Raw genomic sequence first — 21,456 nt, 5'->3', positions numbered from 1 at the left:
AAAATCATATAATTGCTCATGTTCCTACTAAGCAGCTTGAACCTCCCTACCCTAAATGGTATGATTTCAATGCTCACTGTGACTAGCATTTTGGAGTAACGAGACACTTTATTGAAAACTATGTCCTTTCCAAGTATAAGGTACAACATCTGATCAAGAAAAGGTTAATAAGCTTTGACACCAACAAAAATTCAGCACCTAATGTCAGCGGGAATCCCCTGCCCAATCATACATTAATGCTTTAAAGGCAGTGATAAACATATGAAAATGAGAGTAGAGGAGCTTAAGATATCATTTAACCAGTTGTATGAAGTCCTATATAAAGCTGAGATGATACAACCAGTAACCCCATGAACTTATATAGGAAGATACAACCTAAATCAAAGATATAAGTATCATGGCAGGGCATCAAGACATTCAATTAACGTCTACAAACACTTTCGTGGTGAAGTTCAGAAACTGATGGACTCTTACCAAATAGAGTTATATAAAAAGTTAAGAGCCTCAGAAGACATCAGGGTGGCTATGAAGAACAAATGAGTGCCAAAACCTATCACTATACATTGTAAGGAGAAGCCACAATCAATTGGGAATAAATTTGTTCCCAAACTAGTAGCTCTTAAAGTTCCATGCCCATTTCTTTATAAAGATAATAAAGTGATACCCTAGAGATATGAATATGAGTTGACGACTCAAGGGCAGCAAAAAGATATGCCAAAAGCTAAAATTGCACATATAATAGGTGTAAGAGGCATAACTAAAAATGAAAAATGTTACACTCTGATAATTTTAGAAAAAAAAAAAAGAGAAGCAAATTAAACCAAAACTCCAAAAAAAGATGCCTTGAAGTCTATGCATGAAAAAAAAGCCTGCGAGTTTTTGAATCTAGTTAAGCACAGTGAGTATTCTGTGGTAAAGCAATTGAATAAAATGCCAACTAGAATTTCTCTACTATCACTTCTCCTGAACTTTGAACCACATCACAATGCCTTGTTGAAGGTATTGAATTAGGCTTTTGTGGCCCATAATGTATTTATGGAGTATGTGAATCACTTGACAGAAAATCTAGTGGTGCCACATCATATCTCTTTCAATGATGACGAGATTCTGCTTGAGGGTAGAAGTACCACCAATGCATTGCACATCACTGTCAAATGTAAAGGCCATATAGTAACTAAGGTCCTTGTTAATAATGGATCAACTATTAATGTCATGCTTATGTCCACTCTAGCCAAGCTGTCCTTTGATATGTGCCATATCCAAAACAGTCAGATAGCAGTCCGAGCATTTGATGGGACTAGATAAGAGGTATTGGGGGATGTTAAGTTACTTATATAGATTGGACCATGTGTTTTCAACATAAAATTTCAAGTCATGGATATTTCCCTATTATATAGCTGTATATTAGGAAGACCATGGATCAACACGACAAGCGTTGTCCTTTCCTCATTGCATCAAAAGATCAAATTCAATGTAAAAGGATAATTGATGATTGTGGTTAGAGAAGAAGATATATTGTTGACTCAACCCATAAATGCCTTATATGTGGAAGCGATAAAAGAATCATTGGAGTGCTCTTATTGATCTTTTGAACCTGTTAATGCAGTAGGTGAAGGGTTTAAGTTCAGCCAGATTGTGATCAATTAGATGATTAACAAGGGTTAAAGTATTGGGTTTAGTTTGGGTAAAAACTTCAAAGGATGAAAGTGCTTCCTAAGATAGAGGATCATAGCTACAAAATAAGATTGGGTTACGAGGTGGAAGAATGGTAGAACAATAGCAGGAGGGTACAAAATGGGTCGATGATCTTTTTTTAATTAAATGAAACTTTTATTCTTGGAGGATACATGTACTAGGGAGCTGAAAAGAACATAAAAGAAGAACCAGAATTGGAGGAACCTTTTGCCAAGTTATCCATTCATATAATGGATAATGAAAGTAAAAATGAGGAAGCTTTAGTTTACCCCTGCCCACCAAGATATGAATTACAAAATTAAAGGGTCATTCAAATGTCTATTGTTTCTAATTTTTTTCAATATAATCACATCTTTAATCACTTATGCCCAAAAGCATTGGGATGAACTCTTATATTTGGGTCTTTTATTTTTCATTATGACAATAAAAGTAGGGGCATGCATTTTGTTCATTTATTCCATTCCATTCATTACCCCATCAAAATTTCTTGCCAATATTTCCTATTCTATTAATTTTCAAGTCTCCAAATAAATATGAAGGTAATTATTCCAAGGTTTAACTTTGAAAATTCAATTAATATCGATGAACTTGATATTAAAGAAAATTTTGAGAAATACACTTTGCCTTCAGATTTAATGAGGCTAATTGAGTAAGAAGATAAGACCATTGAGCCTCATCAAGAAATTATTGATTTAATCAATGTGGGTGATATCGAAAACAATAAAGAAGTCAAGATTAGTACTTCACTCTTAGTGGTCGATCGACAATGATTAAAAGATTTACTTCGAGAGTTTGTGGATGTATTTGCTTGGCCCTACCAAGATATGCCTGGACTCAGCACCAAAATAGTGGAGCATAGGCTACCATTGAAGCCAAACTGTAAATCGGTACAGTAAAAACTAAGAAAAATGAAACAAAAAATGTTGTTGAAAATCAAAGAGGAAGTTAAAAAGCAATTTGATGTATGCTTTCTACAAGTGGCTAAATATCCTGAATGGGTAGCTAAAATAGTACATGTTCCTAAAAAATATGGAAAGGTACGAATGTGTATGAACTATCAAGATCTGAATAAAGCGAGTTTAAAGGATAACTTTCCACTACCTCACATAGATACACTGGTGGATAATACAGCTTGACATTTAGTGTTCTCTTTTATGAATGGAATTTTCAGTTATAATCAAATAAAGATGGCACTAGATGACATGGAAAACACTATATTTATCACTATGTGGGAAACATTTTGCTACAAGGTCATGCCTTTCAAACTAGAAAATGCTGGGATAACCTATCAAAAGGCTATGGTAACTCTCTTCCACGATATGATGCATAAGAAAATTGAAGTGTATGTGGATGACATGATTACCAAGTCCCGAAAAAGAGAGGATCATGTGGTCAACCTCAAAAAATTATTCAAGAGGTTGAAGAAGTTTTAGCTCAAATTAAATCCGGCTAAATGTACATTCGGAGCCAGGTCAGAGAAGTTACTAGGATTTATAGTCAGTGAAAGAGGAATAGAATTCAACCCAGACAAAATTTAGGCCATTTAGAATCTATCCCCTCCAAGCACACAAAAAGAGGTTCAAGGCTTCTTAGGTAGATTGAATTATATTTCTTGGTTCATTTTTCAACTCACTTTTAAATGTGACCCCATTTTTAAACTCCTTCGAAAGAATAATCATAGGGAGTGGAATGAACAATGTCAAGAAGCTTTTAATAAAATTAAAAAGTACTTATTAAATCCCTCAATAATAGCACCCCCTGTTCTGGGAAAGCCATTAATTCTATACATAGTAATACATGAAGAATCAATGGGATGTATGTTGGGCTAACAAGATGAGTCTGGTAGGAAAGAGAAAGCTATTTATTACCTGAGCAAGAAATTCATAGAGTATGTGAGCCAAAAAGTAATCAAAGGAAGTGTCATTGCTGAATTCTTAACAAACATGACCACTAATGATTATAAGCCCATGAAGCTTGATTTTCTAGATGAAGAACTAATGGCTATCTAAAAATTAGAAGAAGATGATAATAAGAAAGAGACATGGAGGATGTATTTTGATAGGGCTGCCAATGCCATGGGGCATGGGATCGAAGCAGTTTTAATATCTCCAACAGAGCATTACTATCTTGTTACAGCAAGATTGAATTTTAACTACACCAATATTGTAGCTGAATATAAGGCTTATGTTATGGGGCTGCATACTACTTTAGATAGGAAAATTGAAACATTAAGGGTGTTTAGGGATTCAGCTCTAGTCATTTATCAATTAAAAGATGAATGGAAAACAAGGGATTCCAAACTCATCCCTTATTACAAATACATGTTGGAGGTATACAGACAATTTAAAGCAATTCAGTTTGAACACTTACCTTAAGAAAAAAATCAGATTACAGATGCCTTGGTTACCTTGGCTGTAATGGTACAGATTAGTGATACTATAAAAATTTAATCTATCAAATTAGATATCAAAGACATGCCAGTGCATTGTGCCAACTTGAAAGATGAGAATGATGGCTGCCCTTGGTATCATGATATCATGTGATATTTAAAGAATCAACAATACCTTGATCAAGCAACAAAAAGTGATAAGAGAGTCTTACGAAGATTGGCAATAGGATTTTTTTTAGATAGGGAAATTCTGTACAAACGAGGTAAAGACCAAGTGTTATTATGCTATGTAGGCACCTCTGAGGCCAAAAAGATTATTGAGGAAGTTCATAGTGGCAATGTGGAACACATGTAAACAGGCATATGATGGCAAGACAAGTCATGTGAGCTAGATATTACTGGTTGACAATGGAAAAAGATTGCATTGATTATGCTTGAAAATGCCACAAATGTCAAATTTATGCTAACAAAATTCATGCTTCGCCTAGTGCTTTACATGTTATAGCACCACCTTGGCCATTTTCTATGTGGGAGATGGATGTCATTAGTCTTATCACACCAAAGCTCTCAAACAAGAATAGATTTATTTTTCTGATGATTGATTACTTCACTAAATAGGTCAAAGCTGCCTCCTTCACAACTATGACAAGATTAGTGGTCGTAAATTCATCAAAAAAGAAATAATCTACAAATATAGGTTTCATGAAAGAATCATCTCAAACAATGCAAAGAATTTGAATAGTAAGATGATGTAAGAGGTATGTGTTCAGTTCAAGATCAAACACCACAATTCAACTCCATACTGCCCAAAAATGAATGAGATAGTAAAAGCTACAAATAAAAATATCAAAATAATTTTAGAGAAGATGATTGAAACATATAAGAATTGGCATGAAAAATTACCTTTTGCTCTACATGCATATCGAACTTTCGTACGTACCTCTACTGAGGCAATTCCTTTTTCCCTAGTGTATGAAATGGAAGTTGTGCTACCAGTAAAAGTAAAAATCCCATCACTAAAGGTTTTAAAGGAAGTGAGATTAGAAAAAGCTGAATGGATTCAAGAGCGCTATGAGTAATTAAACTTTATTGAAGAGAAGAGATTAACGGCACTTTGCTATGGCTAATTGTACCAAAAGAGGATGATGAGAGCTTGTGGCAAAAGGTTAGACCTCATTAGTTCCAAGAAGGAGAGTTGGTATTGAAGAGAATTCTTTCAAGTCAGCATGATGATAGGGAAAAATGGACTTTGAATTATGAAAGACCATATATTGTAAAAAGAGCCTTTTTAGGAAGAACCTTAATCTTATCAAAAATGGATAAATATGAACTTCCTAGTCTTGTTAATTCTAATGTGGTGAAGTAGTACTTGATTCCAAAAAAAAAAAGTTCAAGTTGAAAACCTGAAAGGATGGCTTGAAGTAAAAAAAAAACAAAAAAATAAAAAAAAAGAAAGGTTCAAGTTAAAAACCCAAAAGGGCAGCTTGGGTCTAAAAGAGAGGTTCGAGTTGATAACCTGAAAAATGGCTTAGATCCAAATAAAAAAGGGTTCGAGTTGAAAATCTTGAAAGATAGCTGGAATCAAATGGAATATGGCATCATTTGGGAAGGCATATTAGGGACAGTGAATTTCAAAGAGATTTGAGGTGTCAGGGCATCATATTTTGAGTTTTTAAAGGAGATCCAAGATTTATTGTCATAATTATCTAATCATTTATCTTGAGGCATTGTTATGCTAAATAGTTGTTACTGTACATTCTCTTTTTATCCTTATACCATCATTTGTAATTTATTACTTATCCAAATAAGTGAAAGTTGTCTTATTATTCTCTCTTAGTCCCATACATTGCCAATACATTTGTCCTTTCTCTGTATACCTTGCCATGGATGGAAGAAGTGCATAACTTGCATCCTATACTTTGAAATTGGGATAATGATTAGTAATTGAACAAAGTCATAAGAAATTATGTGTTACTTTGAAGAATTAAAGGAGACAAGGACCGAAGATGAATTCTTCCAAAATAAGAGCAAAATAGCTTCCATAGCCCTCTTCGAGATAAAGATAAATATTCAGGCTAATGAATGATGGTTTCTTTGTCAAAGTTGTGCATTTATAAAGGTTTATTCCTTAAAATGTGCAATAAAAATAAATATTTAGGCTGATAAAAGATGGTTTCTTTGCCAAATGTGTGTAGAAACAAGAATGCAGAAGCCTTAATACCATAATTGATATTTCGTTTGTATTCTAGATAGGACATTATCCACTCACTTGATCCTGGCTTAGTCCAGATCATCTCTTATGATTCGTGGTTTTATCCCGATTATTTATTTTCGACCTCAACTTGATCCTTGTCACTTTATTTTGACTCGTGGTTTTGTCCTGGTCACTTGATCTTGGTTCAGTCTACATCATTTCTTATGATACATGGTTTCATCTCGATCATTTATTTTAGACCTCGACTTGGTCTTGGTCATTTTATTCTAACTCATGGTTTCATCCCGATCACTTGACTTGGTTTAGTCCAAATCATTTGTTGTGATTCTTGTTGTCATCCCGATCATTTATTTTTTACCTTAACTCAGTCCTGTTCACCTTATTTTGACTTGTGGTTTCATCTTGGTCACTTGATCTTGGCTCAATCTAGCTCATCTTTTATGATTTGTGATTTCATCCTGATCATTTACTTTCAACCTGGACTTAGTCCTGGTCGTTTTATTTTGACTTGTGGTTTCATCTCGGTTACTTGATCTTGGCTTAGTCCAAGTCATTTTTCAGATTTACAGATCATTTTTGATACGACTCGAATAGAGTAAGTGTCTAGGTCTTTGCAACATTTCTATCAAATAGATATGTGTAAAAAGGGATAGCTATAGACACCCATTTGTGTTATAGCCCAATTAGGGTTCATTTGTATCTGGGCCTAATTAAGCCCATTGATGTCTGAGTCTAATTAAGCTTATTAGTGTTTGGGCCCAATTAGGCCCATTGATGTCTAGGCCCAACTAGGCCCATCTGTGTTCGGGCCTAAGTAGGCTAACTCTTATTATTATTATTATTATTATTTATTTTCTTTGGTATTTCTGTGTATATATTTATATTATTATTATTATTACTATTATTAGTATTATTTTATTTTCGTTTCTTTCTTTCCTTTTTTTTCTTTTTTTTCTTTCCTTTTCTGTTTAATCCACAGTGCACAAAGGATGGAACTGGGATCAGAATCCCTTGGTCAAATGCAAAATTGTGTCAGCTGGAATTTTGGACCTAAAATTCACGCTAGACAAAATACATTCCTAGGATTCAAGCTTGGGGTTGATTTTGTCTGTTTCCTAAAATTATTCCTAGGACTGCCTATAAATTGGACTAATTTTACAAGAGAACACACATAAAAATTTAGAGAGAAAATTATTAAAAAAAATATGGGAAATTTTAGGCAAAAAGGGTTCTGATAGTTTAATTTTGGGATTTTGGGGTTCAATCTAAAATTGTGGGTTTGATTTTAAGTTTCTAAGTTAAATTTAGGGTTTAAGACAATTCTAGGAGGTCTGAGAGTAATCTGGGAAAAATTTAGAGAAATTTGGAGAGAGTTTGAAGAAATCTGGGTTTTTTTGGGTTTTTGGGAAGAACATGAATTTTTCGATGATCGTTTGAAGTTTTCGATGAGATTCTGACAAGGTTTGTAGAATTTGACACATTTTCTAGAAACCGATGGGTTTTTCAATTTTTAATTAAATTTTTTGGCGACATCTCCAAAAATTGATGAGATTCTCAGTTTCTAGTTGAATTTGTCGATGGGTTTTTTAAAGAGAAGGTAGAGGGAAATCGGCTAGAGAAAAAGACGGGAAGAGGCTTTTGAGCAAAAAGACGTTGGACTTGACTTATATACCATCTCTACACAATATCATTTTAGTTAAGCTATGATCTGTGTGCAAACCCGATGACTCACGTGTTGACCCGATTCGATAGCACATTTTCTCTTTTCCATTTTATTTTTATTTTTTGATTTTTATTTTATTTTATTTTATTTTTAACCTATTTTTTATTATTTTTTGGTTTTATTTATTTTTTTTAAAAAAAAGAGTTGTTTCTACCACTTTTATTTCTAAAAGTAAAAAGAAAATGGTAAAAAAAAAATAAATCTACAAAAAAATAATAAAAAATAAAAGTTTTAAATAAACAATAATAATTTTTTATCTTCTAAACTATTGGAGGATTTTTTTGAAGTAAGCCCTATCAAATTATTAGGAGGCTTTACTAATTTTTCAGAGATAAAATAAATTAATAAATCTAACGATGGAGCCTCTTCAGAATATGACACTAGTCTCTATGAACACTTTTGAAGTGAGAAAATTATCTTAAATTGCTACCAAACTATTAAGACAATTTTAAGATTAATTTTTAATATTAAATTATTTGGTAAATCAGAAAAATGGTTAAGGCTTGGATAATTTTAAATCAAACTGGTACCATCCTTTGGATGGATGTTGTGAGGGTGCTACAATCTTTCCCATGTGTAATCGACTCCCAAACCTAACATCTGTTTTCATAGACCAAAATATATTTCAGGTGGCCAATCACACCTAGACAAAAAGATTGGTAGTGATTCCCTCTAATCCATGTCTAACGGTAAGTTCACGGATCTATACGTTATGATAAATACTTCTAAAATATCTTTTAACATATCTAATAAGATAGTTATCATGCACCATTGGAAAGTAGTAGGAGCATTGCACAATCCAAAAGGTATCGTTTTGAAAGCAAGTGTACCATACGGATAGGCAAAAGTAGCCTTCTATTGGTCTTGCAGAGCTATGGTGATTTGGTTATGCCCTGAATAACTATCAAGTAAACAATAATATTCTTGGCCAACTAATCTATCAACCATTTAGTCTACAAATGGCAATGGGAAATGATCCTTGCATGTGGCTTTTTTTAATTTCTTGTAATCCATAGAAACCTCCTTATCCTATAATAGTTTTTATTAGGATCAACTTATTATGCTCATTAGTGACTATTGTCATTCCACCTTTCTTCGATACACATTGAACTAGGCTTACCTATAAACTATCAAAGATAGGATAAATTATTCTTGTATCTTGCCATTTGATTATCTTTTTTTTTACCACTTCCTTTATGGTAGGATTTATGCACCTTTATTACTTTATTGTAGCTTTGTGACCATCTTCTAGGAAGATCTTTTGCATACAAATGGTGTGACTTATACCTTTTATGTCTGCTATGGACCAAGCAAATGCCTTCTTGTGTTCCCTCAAAACACCTAATAGTTTCTTTTCTTACTTTTTACTTAAGGCTGCATAGATGATGATTAAGAAAGTAGATGCTTTGGCCAAAATGTATATCTAAGATAAGATGGCAAAGGCTTAAGTTCTAACATTGGGGGTTCTTCAATTGAAGGTTTAAGGCTCTAAATAGGGGATCTTAGCTTGTAACCTTCATTTTGTTCATTAGAATAAAAAGTTATCAGCCCAACTTCTTCAAACACTTTTTTTTATTAGATTATCTATATTCTTGGAAGACTTCTTTTCTTGGCTCATGTTGGATGTTACTTTTTGCTTTTACGCCTTCATTGTGAGCTCCCCTTTATTCATGTCGATTTGAGCCTTTCTAGTCCTTAAAAAGGGTTTTCCCAAAATAATTGATACACTAACATTTTTTTTAATGTCCAATATCACAAAATCAAGTGGAAATACCAATTCCCCTACTCGAACCAATAGATCTTCCATTATGCCTTTAGGATGTCTAAGAGAGAAAGAGTGACTTAGATTGTTATCTTCGTTGGTTTCAGTTTTCCTTCACCGATTTTCTTAAAAATAGATAATGGCATCACATTAACACTTACACTAATATCACATAAAGCCTTATCAAAATAATGATTACCAATAGTGCAAAGTATAGTAAAACTCCCTGGATCCTTAAGTTTTGGTGGCATCCGTTATTGTAGGATGTTATTGCATTCTTGAGCCATTACCATGGCTTTTAAATCTTCTTATATTTTTTTCTTCAAAAGGATTTCTTTCATAAATTTAACGTATTTAGGTAAGTGCTTAATAGCCTCAACAAAAGGAATGGTTACTTTCACAATGTTTCAGGATCAAAAAGTGCTTGAGTGTCAAATGATGGGGGATTTGGAAAATGGAGGGCTAAAAAGCATTTTCAATAAAAAAACAAAATAAGAAGTTGCCACTAATATTTTTAGGGTGTGATTAGCACTTATAAATATTTTGTCCTTTGAATAAAACATTTAAAAGATTTGAAAGTTTTATAAAAAGAATAAATTGAGGTCTACGAAATCAGATTTAAGGTTCGAGAGTCGATTACGGGTGGGAAAAAATTAGCACCTTTATCGCACCCATCGAAGATGGTACCAATTAACTGTATGTTATCATTAGACTTTGGGTAAAAATGGTCTTATTCTGATGTTTAAGAAATTAATTCATTTCTTTCATTAATTCATAAAAAATCTTGAATTTTGTTTTCTTTTTTAGAAGAAATCAATTTTTGAAAACAAAACATTTTATTTTTGGATCAAAGTGAAAACACCTTAAGTATCAAGACACTTTTTCACTCTCTTATATTTAGGTAGAGCTTAAAAAATATCCTTAACTTAAGGGTTTTCAAATTGCCCCACAAAACTAAGATAACACCTCGAATAAATAGTAATCACCTAGAATCCTCCTATATTTAGGTTAGATCATAATGACTATATTTAATTGAGATATTATCTTATTTAAAATATTTTTCTTTGAAAACTCTCTTTTTTAAAAGACTTATGCATGATATGTATGAACAAAATGATAACGTGATGAATGCATAAGAGTCAAACATGAATGACAAGGCATCAATGCATCATAGTTTAAGAATACATATAACAAAGTAAAATGAAACACAAATACATGAAATGGGGCAAGTGTTGGTTTTAGGGTTTGGGGGTTGGTTCGAGTTTTTAAGGTTTGGGGTCTAGGTTAATGTTTAGGGTTTGGTTCAGAGTTTAAGTTTAGTTTAGGGTTTAGGGTTTGTTTAAGATTTAAGGTTTCTTTTAGGGTTTGGGGTTAGGGTTTAAGTTTAGCATTTAGGTTTAGGGCTTAAATGTTGGTTTAGGGTTTAAGGTTAGTTTAAAGTCTAGGTTAAGGTTTAGGGTGGTTTAGGATTTGGAATTTGAGGTTTGAATTTGGAATTTCATGAGAAAATGTATGTGATAAAAACAAATAACAAAAATGCCATTGGTAAAATTATAACTATTGATGCATGTGACAAATAATGAAAATGGCTTTGATAAAAGAATAAATATAGATGCATGAAAAATGCACGACGAAGGAAGAAACTAACTATAAATCTAGGCATTTTCAAAACTATATTAGAAACTAAATGTGCATGTGAAAACATAATGTAAATGGATCAAACACTAATTGTTTTTTTAAGATTTTCAAGACATCTTCCACCATTTGTTTTCTTTTGAAATTCATGCAAATAAACACTAAAATACCAAATAACTTACTAAACTAACATTTTATTCATGGCAAATTTACTTAAACACATTGAAAATTTGAAGAACCAACCAAGAACACAAGCAAGCAATGATGAAATAAGCAACATTTGACCATAAACTAGTTTCGGCCAAGCATGGGAAAAGGCTTAGTCAAAAAGCTCCCATGGCATTTCACAAACATATATTATTTCCCTTAGGTAAATTATGCATGAAACATCCATAGAACCATTACACAAAGATATTTTTACTACAAGAGGAATTTCATCAAACTTGTGAGTAACATGGTAAGGAAGCCACAAAAACATGAACATTTAGCCAAACACCAAATATGCATCATTAACTATTCAAAATTCATACAAAATATAAGTAAACTCATTAACTAATCATTATAAACATGTTGAAATTTGATGAACAAAGCAAGGACACAAACAATTAATGATGGACCAAACAACATCTAGCCATGAACAAGTTTAGAGGTTTTGGCCAAACATGGCAATGGCTTGGCCCTCACACAGCCATGCTTTCATTCCATTTAACTTGAACATGCATTAAACATCAAGGCATTCATCATATAGAAGTATTTTAATCACAAAAGGAATTTCACCAAACATGTAACAAACTAAAATAGTGAGAAAGCCAAAAAACCAAAAACATTAACCAAACACCAAACATACATCACAAACTAACCAAAATTAATGTAAATAGTGAATAAAATAACAATCTAGATCACCCATAAACAACCTGAGAAGCAACGAAAACATTTAAGAAGAACCATGAAGAGGCTTAGCCATGATGGAGTTGTGTTTGATTGAATCTCTAAATGGTTTGCAAATGGTTGATTTTTTTTTTGTTGCTTGGACTTTGTATTTCAATCCGGCTATGATTTAGTCAAATGAAATTTTGATCCAAGCTTCAAATAAAATGATGAAAAAAACTACAAATTTTTTAAAAAAAACAAAAAATCAAAAGCTAGATGTTATGAAAAATATGATAAATGCTATGGAATGCTTATGAAAATGTAAAAAAAAAAATTGGCAAAAAGATTATATCTCTTCCAAGTACTCCTTTATGATTTTTCTCCTCCTCTTTTTTCACATCCCAACCAGCCTCCTTCCCTCTCTAAAAGGCACGAATTCCTAGCCCTTATAAAGAGAAAATATATCTTCTTTAATGTATGCAAGCCGTTGGATTAAAAATTCATCTACTGATTAAAAATTCTCCCTTGTTTTTTTTGTAAGAAGCCACCTTTCACCATCGAATCTGGCCCCTCAATATCATCCTATGGCTGAGAAGGCTAACTACTAAAGATTGGATTTTTAATACTATTGGAACCAAGTGAAAATACCATTTTACCTTATATTAGAAAGTTTTCAGTTTCTAGGCCATTTTTTGGAAAACAATGTTCCTTTCTTCATTTTTTATTTTAAAGGACCAAAAATCTTAAAATAATTTGAAATTAAGATCTGAAAGTTTTTTATGAAAATTTGATATCAAGAAAGTTAAATAATGAAATCACCCAAAATGGGTATTTTAATAATTTCACACCTTTTGAGGTGTTGCCAAGATTTTTAATGCACCAAAAATTATTAAATAACTTAAAAATATGATTTGAAACATTTTTCAAAAAATCGACTTTTGAAAAGTCAAATTACAAAAGTAACCTTAAAAAGTATTTTAGTAATTTCACACTTTCTACGTATGATCAATGTTTTCAAAATTAAAAAAAATATCAAATAATATTAAATCATGATTTTGAGCTTTTCATGAAATCCCAATATTGGGAAGGTCATTTTTTACAAGAACACCTCTTAAGGTATTTTAGTAATTCACTACTCCCAATGTGTAATCAAGGTTTTTAATGCATTAAAAATCATTAAAAAGATATTTTGATTATGATCTGAAAATTTTCATGAAAATTTGATCTTAAAAAGGCCAAATTATGAAAACACTCATAAGGGTATTTTAGTAACTTTACACTTTCTGAAGTGCAATAAAGTTTTTTAAAGCTTTAAAATTCACAAATTTTAATTTAAATCTACGTTGATTCTAATTGATTGTGAATTTTGAAAGTTGACTTGAGTTCTAATCTTGTTGACCATTTTAATCAATTTTGATCATGTTTGACTATATTTGACTTTGTTTAACTAGATTTGATCAAGTTTGACCATGGGCCATTTGGTTCAAATTGGTCCCAAATTTTATTTTAAAAATTTTTCATAAATAAAGAAATGTTGAATTTGAACTAGATTGAATTTTATTAGCTTCACAAATGGTCATATTTTGCTTGAACAAAATCAGGTGTCTACATTTATCCCTCTTTATTTATTTCTGAGAATCTGAAATAATGCAAAGTTAAAAAACATCAATTTTGTCTGGAACTAGGATTGAAAAGACTGGTTACTTTTTTTTTTTTTTAGAAGGCTCCTATTAACAAAGTTAGTGAACTTTAAAAAGTCATTTTGAAATAAGGGTTCCTATAAACATAGGTTAGGAAACTTTAAAAATCAATTTGAAAAAGGTTCCCATTTGATAAGTAGGGAACTTTAAAAATCTCTTTGGGAAAAGGGTTTCTATAAATGTAGGTAGAGAACTTTAAAAATCTCTTTTGGAAAATGACTCCTATAGACATAGGTAGGAAACTTTAAAACCTCAATTTGAAAAGTGCTCTTATAAGCATAGGCAAGTGACTTCAAAAATCTTAATTTGAAAAGTGCTCTTATAGACATAGGTATGTGACTTTAAAAAATCTCAAATTGAAAACTGATCCTATAGACATAGGTAAGTGACTTTAAAAAAATCTCAATTTGAAAAGTGCTCTTATAGGCTTAGGCAAGTAACTTTAAAATCTCAATTTGAAAAGTGCTCTATAGACACATACAAGTGACTTTAAAAAAACTCAATTTGAAAAGTGCTCTTATAAACATAGACAGGTAACTTTAAAAGAATTTCAATTTGAAAAGCTTTTAAAGTCTTATGTTTGAAAAGTTAGGTTGCATATGATGCCTTCATGAGGATTTTTTTTCTTCTCTAAAGGATTTTCTTTGCTTTAGTTTCTTCTTTTGTTTCTTCTTGAGAAGTATTCATTCTTAAAATGCAATTGTTTAATGATTTTTTCCAAAACCACTATTCTTTTTTTTTCTCATTATTGTTTTTCCATCATTTATCTTTTTTCACTTATTCATCCTCATCCATTTCTTCATTAATTACCAATGTACTGATTCATTCACATCCTTCATTTCCCATTTTCTTCATTTTCAGTTCATTCAACCATTTTTCAATCACCTATCATTCCCATTTTCATTCATTTTCCCATTTTTTCATTCATCATTTCATTCTCATTCTTTCGTTTCATTCATTCATTCATTTCATTTGTTTCTTTTCTTAATTTTTCTTTCTCTTCTTTTTGTTAATAGGTGCTAATTTCATTAGGCTTAATGAACTCATATTGGTACCAGCTAACTTAGGCTTAAATATTTTTTTAGTGCCAACTAAACTAGGCCGAAATCTTCTTAGTGCCATTTAGACTGTGCTTAAATCTTTTTAGTGCTAGCTTAACTGGGCTTAAATATTTATAGGTGCTAGCTAGAATTTGATGCCAGCTAGACTAGGCATAATTTTTTTTTATTCTAGTTAAACTAGGCTTAATTCTTCTTAGTGCTTTCTAAACTAAGCTTAATTCTCTTTAGTGCCAACAAGATTAGGTTTAGTTTTTCTCTTGGTGCCAACTAAACTGGGCTTAATTCTCCTTGGTACCTGATTGGACAATTTTGGAAGTGTAAAGGTCATTCAAATAATAATAGAGACTATAAAAATCTAGATGTCGATCCCATGAGGATTAGTGCAAGAGATTCCTTGCCTAAGTACCCATTATCTCTACACTCTATCTATAGTTGGTTTGATCAATCAATATCTATGAAAAATTATTCCTACAAAATTAACAATTAAAAAATAAATAAGAAAACAAATCATTAAAAAAATTAAATTAATACTATAAAAATAAAATACAATGTAAAAATTAACAAAGAAAATTCCCTAATCTAAATTCAAAATTCTTTTAGGGTACACTACAACAAATTTGGTCATTAGTGGTGCATCGAATAATGTCATTAAATATTTGTTTTTCATCACCCTATATATTTTATGACAAAAAATTAAATGTCACGACGTTCGTCATGTTTGCACCATCGCTAAAGGTCTAATATGACGATAACAAAATATCATCACCTATTATGAATCCACTGTGACAATAAAATAAAATGTCACTTTATGTTTTTTATTTTTTGTGACGTTAGTTTTTGTCAACTATTTATGAAAAAAAACAAAGTCATTGAAAGCTATAATCATCACAAAAAAATGAGAAAATTCAAAATAGTAGTGATGAAAGGTAAATCGTCACAATATTAGTGACAAAATTATTGTTACTAATGATTGTAAGATAATGTCTACCATGACAATAAAATCAAACGTCACCTTATGCTTTACTTTTTGTAACGTTAGTTTTGGTCAACTATTTATGAACAAAAACATCATTAAAGGCTATAATCGTCACAAAATAAATTATAAAATTAGATATATTAGAGATGAAAGAAAAATCATCACAATATTAGTGACACAATTATCATCATGAATGATTATAAGAAAATGTCAAATGTGACAATAAAATCAAACGTCACCTTATGCTTTTTTTTGTGATGTTAGTTTTCCTCAATTATTTATAAGAAAGAACGTCATTGAAGGTTATAATTGTCATAAATAAATGATAAAATCATATATATATTAAAGACGAAATGTAAATCGTCATAGTATTTGTAACACAATTATTGTCACAATTGATTGTAAGATAACATTAAACGTGACAATAATATCAAATATCACATTATGCTTTATTTTTTTTGTGACGTTAGTTTTCATTAGCTATTTATGAAAAAAATGTCATTAAAGGCTATAATCATCATAGAATAAATTATAAATATAATATATTAGTGATAAAAAATAAATCGTCACAGTAGTGGTGATATAATTAACGTCATTAAATCCTACATATAAAAACATTGTAGAATAGTCCTTGGGCAACTTCTTTTCTTTAAATACCTTCTTTTGGAGAATTCCCGGAAATTACGCTGTCCAAGTTGTTCACTGCCTTTTGAAGTATGTGGATTGAAAAATGTCCAAGCAAAGTTTGAGTATACTGTGAGGACTTGGGGCTTACCTAAATTAGAAAGATCATAAAATACACAATTCTTAGAATGCTATACATGTGGAACATTGCATCATCATCCATTCTTCCATCAAAATCATCAATATCTTCAGGAAGTTCTTATCAGCCTCCACACTGCCAACTACTATCTCAAAGTCCTCTGATTGTCCGTCACTCTCACCCATTTCACCAATCTCAGCTTCATCTATATCCTTATCTTCTTCAATACCAAGAAGGTCATCATTATCATCCTCATCTTCACTGCCTGCTTCCTGATGTCTAGCAGGTTTCAAGTCCTTCTTAATTATCTGTAAGATACGCAGCAATCTATCATTAGTGACATCACCACAGAAATATCTGAAAACCTATAAATCATACGTGCCAAAAAACAGTCATATATGATTTGGGAAAGACACCTATACTAAGAAAAATGAAAGTATCTTAGCTAAGAATCAAAACAACTCTAAGTTGTTCTAATAAAATGAATTAGGAAAACTACAGCTGGACTATGAAGAGAAATAAATATAATCAAGAAAACATTTAATTAAGAAAAAATTTTTTGAATAGTATCAATAAGCGGCGGCTATAAATATTAAAAGGTGACACTGAAAAAATAAAGGAATTGCAAAGCCAGAAAAAAGGTAGGGGAAATAAGACATGGATGATCTTGAACACAACATAAAAATCACTTGAACAAGTCATTGTTGCACACCTACTCAATAGCAAACCGCATAGGGACTAATGACTGTGGCAGCAAGGAAAACAAAGTATCCACAAGAACATCCATTAATTCTAGTGCTGCATCATTGTCCAACTCATCTTTTCCAGATGAATTAAGATCATGAGGAGCTGCAAAAGCTTTCTTATAGCATATGATAAGCACAAAGGCTGCATCACAGAATTCCTCAGGTCAGAGGAGCACTTGGAGTAGTAATAGGATAAGCAAGTTCCTAAATGCATGCAATTTATTTGCATCACTGCTGAGCCCATATTTCTTTCCTACCATTATTTAAGCATTCAAAAGCTGTATATTGTTGCAAGAGTAAATAGCAAAGAGGGATAAAGACAAGATTATTACTAAAGTTACAAGTTCCCAATCATACAAGATCGATAGTTCAACACAAGGAAACATTCCTATTTTTGGTCACCATAGATAAAGCCATTGTCCCCACATCAATAAGCCATGAACTCATAGATAAGTCTTAAAAAATATTTACAAGTCAGTAAGACCTAACTTACCCCAACTATTCAATGGAAAGCCACCTTATAAGCATGTACAACATAAATTGTTCGAGAACTTTAGATTCCTTATAGAAGATCACCGTAAAATAAGAAACATATAAAAATCATTGATTATTGTTAGTAAAGAAAGAGATCGAGCTTACCTCTTTATAGAGTTTACTCTCCATTTCTTGCAATTTTTTTTACGGCCTATTCATCCTCATCACTCAAAGTTTGAAAGAGAGAAACTAAAGGAATGTTGCGTAATGTGCTAAAGAACCACAGAAAGTAGCAGCCAAGGTCATTTGGCTCAAGTCCATTAGCCAAAGATCATGGCTTCTCAACCTTTTAAGCATTTGCCAGCAGTGATTGGACCTATTCTATGCACATTCTACAAAGAGCACTCAAGGTGGTTGCTTTTGGCCATCTAAATTTCTCCTGTAATTCAAATGAGGTAACTTCGTTGCCAAGAGATGCAAAGAATAGACCTTGAATAGCTAGAAACTCCAATATTTCCTTTTGCAGTCGAAATTTTGCTTTAGGGTCCAACTTTATATGTTTCAGAACACTAGAAAGATTCTATGACCTAGCCTTTCAAAATATCAGCATTCCCCACAATTCCAATAGAATCCTTGTCCTCGATTGAGCCTATGTCAGAATTCTCATCAGTTGTTTGATTCTAATATGAAGGTTCCTCAGAAGCATGACCTTTATCTAGAAACAAGTTAATCAAGTTCTGAACAAACAACATGCAACTAATTTCTATTTTGAACTTTGCTATCAAATCTTTAGCCATTTTTATCTTCATAATGCAATCAAATTTTCCATTGCTGTGCTTTTGAAAGGCCATAATAACAACTACTCTTCTCACATCATCATTGCTAATCCAGTCTAACAATTCTTTAAGAAAATGCTGTGCAACTTTATATAGCCAAGAATCTTTTGTGGAAAGTATATCTATCAAACATTGAACAAGTTTGTAGGACAAAACAATCGGTATAAAAGATAAAGGTAACCTTGGCAAGAGAAGAAGCAGAACATCAAGTGCTAAGTGCTTATGATCATGAGATGATAGAAAGTGGGATCCTTTAATACCCCTGTAGTGTATAGACGCATTCAAAGTTACCTTTAAGCATTTATCAATAGAGGATAGATAATCAGCAAAGAAAAGTTTGCTTGGGTTGAATGGATTTGGCAAAAGTTTATTGAATGGTGTGCTGTAAATGGAATTTTTTCATGAATTTTTAAAGCTAAAAGCAAAGCATCAAGATTTCCAACATCAATGGCTTCTTGAAACCACTGAGGACTTCCTAGAGCTTCAAGAATATGATATGACAATGCTTCAGCAGGCAGTTACAACATATAGAAGTGTTACATAAAGACTGAAACATGTGCTTAACATGTTAAATGCATTCATAATATGCAATCAAAACACTTTCACTACTAACATAAATCTTGCCAAGACATACATACATATGAGAATACTTGAATTGCCAACATGATGAGTGCCAACCAAGAGATGTATATAGTTATTGGAAGTCACAGAGATAAAATAATTGAGAGAAACAAGTGGAAAAAAAAAAAGAAGCAAGGGTATTAAAAGCACTTATTACACCATCCAATCAAAAGAATATTAAACAAAAGCAAATTAACTACATACGAAGCAGTTACCTAGTTACACTATCCAATTAAAAGAATATTGAAAAAATACTTTATAATTATACACTCAGAAGCCACTTCAACCATTACCAAGTATTAATATTGACATGAATAAAAATACATTAAAACTGTTGACATCTAATTAGTCAAAATATTGATTTGAAGTTAGCATAGGTTTAGAATTATTACAGTTTCCCCTACATTTTAGCAGCTAAAGTAAGAACATTTTAAAGAAAAAAGCCTATTACATTATCAGAAACTACCTTTTCAACAAATTCTAAAATGATTAAAACTGCAGGCTCCTATAAATATCATTTTTTGCCGCAATGGAGATAAGAGCACTCATAAATTTCTTGATGTGTGGAGTATCTTTATCAGAAAACCACTTTTTAATAAGTCTGTCAGATCAAGCAAGAGCACCATAAGTAAATAAGCGACCCAAAAGGTAACATTAACTCGACCAAGAAATTTGTTACAACCATAATAGAAGATTTACTAAACTGGAATTGTTCTTCAGAAACCCTATACCCCTCATTTCAATTTTCAAATAAAAATCACGCAACATAAATTATTTACATTCAAAACAAAACCTAAAACCAAAGATTAACGTGAACAAACAAATATTTTATGGAGAGTGAAGATTGAATACAAACTTGTGCTTCTAATCGATCAATGTCAACTAAATTTGCTCCATCTAACCAGAGAGCAGATGAGAACTGTTTAAAAGAGCAAAGGAAAGTGGCGGCACCAGTTTGAGCACGGTTTCAATGTGATTACGTCGAAAGGAAAGCAGAGGAGAGTCCGAAACTAAGACAGTTTTGGCAAAAAGAACCCACGAGATTGTTAGGTTGGGTTTTGGAGAGAGGTGAAAAACCTAATAAAAAATTTGAACGGTGTAACTTCGGTAAACTTGAATTAAAATTTTTTTGCGTAAAAATTAGTAGCATGTAGTTAAAATTATTTTTATTTAAAATTTATTTTTTACTTAAAAAAATTTCTTTTAACAAAATTATTAAATTAGAAATTTTTAAAATTTTAAAATTTCTTTTAAAATTATAAACAAAATATATATTTTAAAAATTTTATTATATGTAATATTTAATCTTTTTTTTAATTAGATAATTTTTATATATGAATACATACTTAACTCAAACCCAATATTTTTCTCCTTTCTTTTTCAATAGTTTCTAACAATAAATTATATTAAAATAAATAATATTTAATGATCATTTATGAAAATCGTAATTTTTTAATTAATAATATGTAATTTGTTAATAAATTGTTAAAATTTTAATTTTAATTATAAAAAATAAAAACTATAAAATTTTCAATTAAATATTTGACTATAAAAATTAAAGAATAAACTAGTAAGACAATGTCAATAGACCAAAACAATTACTAATAAAAGTACTCTATTAATTATTACATAGTAAAATAAGATTTTAATTTATTTTTTAGATACAATTAGCCTTATCACAGTACTCTTACGAACTTACCCATGGGATGGGAAAGTGTCAAAATGGCATTGGGGCTTTTTAGGCTTGCAAGCAATAAACAATCCTGTGTTTGTATCAATTAATATAATTTTTTTTAGGGTGTAGTTTAGGGAAATTTCAATTAAAATTATTTTTTTATAAGAATATTAATAACTATTTAAAATTCATTTTTTACTTAAAAGTTATTAGTATGGTCAAGTGTAGTTAAAATTTTTTCTATTTAGATATATATAATTTAAGTAAAATTGTCACTTATAAATTATACATTAATTTGAATTTATTAGTGACAAA

The 21,456-nt window shown here is 31.2% G+C and overlaps 1 long non-coding RNA gene and 1 pseudogene across 1 annotated transcript; both read right to left on the bottom strand.

Moving 5' to 3' along the window:
* Positions 1–16,932: 16,932 nt before the first annotated feature.
* On the bottom strand, positions 16,933–20,462 carry LOC149511542 (uncharacterized). The gene is made up of 3 exons (XR_016333519.1): positions 20,323–20,462; positions 17,502–17,677; positions 16,933–17,097 (listed from the first exon to the last, which is right to left on the bottom strand). It is a non-coding gene; the product is annotated as an uncharacterized LOC149511542 (long non-coding RNA).
* On the bottom strand, positions 17,799–19,756 carry LOC149511543 (uncharacterized; annotated as a pseudogene).
* Positions 20,463–21,456: the final 994 nt, after the last annotated feature.

The sequence above is a fragment of the Durio zibethinus genome, chromosome 25 (genome assembly GCF_047325235.1).
Source record: "Durio zibethinus cultivar Kanyao isolate XHJ-2024 chromosome 25, ASM4732523v1, whole genome shotgun sequence".
NCBI lineage: Eukaryota > Viridiplantae > Streptophyta > Magnoliopsida > Malvales > Malvaceae > Durio > Durio zibethinus.
This window is presented reverse-complemented; position numbering and strand designations above follow the sequence as displayed.